Source organism: Pinus tabuliformis, chromosome 6 (genome assembly GCF_031772625.1).
Source record: "Pinus tabuliformis cultivar Carrire ecotype Pingquan chromosome 6, CPIR1, whole genome shotgun sequence".
Classification (NCBI taxonomy): Eukaryota; Viridiplantae; Streptophyta; class Pinopsida; order Pinales; family Pinaceae; genus Pinus; species Pinus tabuliformis.
The window spans coordinates 1,855,700,983-1,855,704,813 of record NC_142292.1 but is presented as its reverse complement, the minus strand read 5'-3'; the positions used below and the strand labels follow the sequence as shown (position 1 = coordinate 1,855,704,813).

The window sequence follows — 3,831 nt, the reverse complement described above, 5'->3', positions numbered from 1 at the left end:
TAAATATTTTAAACATAATTTTAAAGATTTTCATTCATGTTTCCAAACACATAGCATTATAATATAGATGGAAGACAACATATGATCAAAGTAGGCTCATGAACCAATCCATTATATCAAACCGTAGTATAACCCTGGAAAAACAGTGATAAAAAGGGTCGAGTTTCCTTGAGTAATAGTGCAGGAGTTCAGGGTCTTATGGTGAGATTTGTTGCTGATTTGGACGTATGTTTGTAGGCCGAGTTAGGCTGTTCTGTGGATGTGACAGAAGCCCTAAAGAGGGCTGAAAACTTCAGTGAATCCTGTGCACAGAACCAAGAATTACAGGACTGTTGGAGCTGTCTTTTAGAAGTATGTATTTGTCTTTCATGTTGGCTGATTGCTAGGGATGGTAGGGCTGTTCTAGTGTGTTTGAACAGCAGTTTTGTGAAGCCCTAGTACTATCAACAAGGAGCAGGCCTGTGACAGTTAAGAGGGCAGTCTTAGAGGCACTAAGTTTGTCATTATTGGAGTAGCATAATGACAGTGTGAAGGCAGAATTTTAGTGCCCTAAGGATTGACTTTTGGAGGAGCAAAAGAGCAGTCTTGAGGGTTGTCTGTGTGCCCTAGTTCAGTGAGTTGCAGGTGGGTAGACTTCAGTGATAAGAGGGTAGCAGTGCAGACCCTATGTACTGGTGTCTTTGAGGAGCAAATGACATCTAGAGGGAAGAAGACCTTATGAGCAGCGTTCTTTGAAGTGGCAAAGTAGTGCTAGAAGTTAGCCTATGTTTAGTCATCTTGGAGCAGCAAAGAGTGATTGATAGAAGTTTTTGTTGAGCTGGAGATGCAAGCTTTCTGAAGCGGCAGAAGTTGCAGTGATCAGCAGAAGGGAAGGTAAAGTACCCCCCAGGTGTGTTCAAGGTGCATGCACTGAAAGAATTGTGGAGCGCTACATCAGTAAGTAAGTCAAGTGTCCTTTGTTCAAGGAAAGTTTGGTGATCATAGTTGTTGATAAATGGTACCCAATGGCAATACATAGTCAACTGTCATACATGATCAAAGACTCAAAACAAAATAGCTCCGTATGTAATTGAATGGTACTATTGCATCTTATGGTTGTGGTAAAGCAATTGTTTTCACTGTTTAGTTCTGCCAATATAAGAGCCTGATCTAAATCCTTTTGATGGTTCAGTAACTAGTTTGTGTTTTACTTTTGATTTTTCTGCCTACTTGTATGATTGCTATTATTTTTTTTCCATGGAAAAAATTGTAACATTATATTATAAGAAGAAAGGAAGTTACATTTTCCTAGTGCCTGCAGGAACATAAACAGTGAAGAAGGCCTATCATAACTGTCATCACTGCGCTGTCTACTGTCAAAGAGCATATAACTTCATGACATCAAAAACTAAATGCCTAACAAGAGGCTCTGTAGAAGTCCATAAGTTCAAAAAAACCTTAGAACCATTAAGAGGAAACTGTCTATTACATCTGGAATATAACCCAGACCATCACGTGGAAACACAGAGTGCCTATAATCAGAAATCACATCAGAAAACAAGGAAATAAGGACTAGATGAGGAAAGGTCTGGTATGTTGAGGATGATCCCTCCATTTTGCACCAGCACCAGGACTTCTTCAGGAGCTTCAATTCCTTGCTTTGAAAGCCTGCCCACCTGCATGTTGTGCTCTCTGTAAACATGGCTGAAAATAAAATAGAGAACCTGCTCATTGCGTTGATGAGAGCTCAAACATTCCTCGGTGCTCATCAGGCACCCATATTTTTAATATTGCACTGATAAAGGCTCAAACTTTCCTCAAATTTTGCAGGCACCCATGTTCTCAATGTACCTAGAGCCTTCTGAAACAACACAACATTCCATGTCAAAACACAAAGTTTCATGAACTTTCAGAGAACAGATTATGAAAAAGGTATTTTTATAACAACATAACAATGGAAAAACATAAATATACTTATCATATGATAAAGGGCCACCTGACGACGCCATAATAACCTAGCTTATCTATTATTTGTGCATACCTCATTGATTCCCACTAGAGTTGAAGTCCTTCTGTAGATGATCAGTCATGGTTGAAGATGATGCTTCTCCACTTATTCTATAGTTACCTAGAAAAATGTCAAACGTTATCGCAAAGAAATTTTCTAGAGCATCAAGGTATATGTGCACACACAATGAAAGAGTGTCAAATGTACCTGGCATGGAAAGTAAGGTTGGATGGTCTTGCATCTCCCTTTGGTCTTGGGTTATCACCATGGTTGGGGATTGTTGCATTGCTGTAAAAATAAACATACCACATGTTAAAGAATAGTGATGATTAAATACTTAAATCTAAAATCATGACTCTATTCAACACATGAAACTAACCTGGAACCATAGAGACGACATTATTTGATCGATGACGTCCTCGCTTATTGAGGTATCGAAACTCAAATGGTTCATATTCTGATGGATCAACATTTAAATCAATTTCCAAACCATTTTTTTTTCTGCTGCTTCTTCTTTTCTTTGTGGGGCTAAGGAAACTCTTCTTCCTCTTCAAAGATGGATCAAGAGATTCCAATCCAGGTGTGAAGTCAAAATCAGTAACGTGCAAATTATTGGCTTCATCCAACATTTTTTAAAGCATATCAGTCAATTGGATTGTCTTTGCCAAAGTAGTAGGAGGGTTATCTAAAATGAGATGGGTATAGCTAAACAACTCCTCCCTTGCCAAATGAAGTGCCTCGGCATCTGCGTCAACAACATTTGTGGCCATAAGAGTAGCATCGACATCTTCATCATGGTTTTGAGGCTCTATATTGATCTCAGGTGGGTCATTGCATATGTTATCCTTTGCATGTTGATGAAGCAATGGATTTGAATTATCCGATTGGAAATACAACCAATTAACCTTTATGGCATGCTTGCAAATGTTTCCACGGATAGACCATGGACATTCACACGTTATAAAATCCTTACGATACCAGGTGACAAGGTATTTTTTATCTCGATCTGTTTGACTTCTCACCCAATAAGCACGTGTTATGTTCTCATGAGGACAACAATCAGTATCCATAATTTTTCTAGCTCGTTCCACTGATGATTCTAGCTGCTTTTCTCTCTTGTAGTTGTTTAGGAATCCTTCTTCTTTTAAGATTTCCTTGAACCGATAACAAGGTTCAACTGTTGTTAGTAGCATATGCAATAACCAATCCATCCTCCGGGCACATTTTTTCCTTCTATCAGATAGAAATGTTGTTTTTAGGTAACAATGGTATGACTCAACAGCATTATTGGTCTCCTGATTTGCATGAGGAAACTCCCGACAACCTTTCACCCACATACCTAATTGCAAATAGAACGATGTCAGTCTCACTCTATCACCTTTATAAAAGAAAAAAATACATATAATATGAAAAAAATGTTTACTTACGAATCTTATCTCCAGTGACCCAATTCTTGTTGAAATAGTCTAAGAACTTCTCTTCATCTGCAAACTTGATAAAAAATTGATTGATTGCATCTTCCACTTCATAATTGAGAGTGTGTTTCATGATGAAACCTAACTCACTGAACATCTCTTTGGCTTTTATGGAACTAGTGGCCAATCGATTGACATTTTTCAACCAAGCCCTTCATACATGCCAAACGCATAAGATCACATCACAACCTGTGATCCTCCTGCCATATTCAATGCATTTTAGTGTGATATTTTTAGAAAAAATGCAAGTTTGGTTATATCATGACAATGTTAAAGTTACCTCAAGGCACTGATTTCAGCCAGTGCATCATCAACCATGAAAGCATTGACTTTCCAATCAGGACGGGTTTGGAAACACTTGCGCATGAG

General features: G+C 38.3%; 2 long non-coding RNA genes across 2 annotated transcripts; both read right to left on the bottom strand.

Moving 5' to 3' along the window:
- Positions 1-1,731: 1,731 nt before the first annotated feature.
- LOC149266458 (uncharacterized) lies at positions 1,732-2,982 on the bottom strand. Its single transcript, XR_016252899.1, has 3 exons — positions 2,195-2,982; positions 2,021-2,107; positions 1,732-1,840 (listed from the first exon to the last, which is right to left on the bottom strand). It is a non-coding gene; the product is annotated as an uncharacterized LOC149266458 (long non-coding RNA).
- A 265-nt stretch (positions 2,983-3,247) lies between these two features.
- On the bottom strand, positions 3,248-3,607 carry LOC149266457 (uncharacterized). The gene is made up of 2 exons (XR_016252886.1): positions 3,415-3,607; positions 3,248-3,326 (listed from the first exon to the last, which is right to left on the bottom strand). It is a non-coding gene; the product is annotated as an uncharacterized LOC149266457 (long non-coding RNA).
- Between the last annotated feature and the right edge of the window lie 224 nt (positions 3,608-3,831).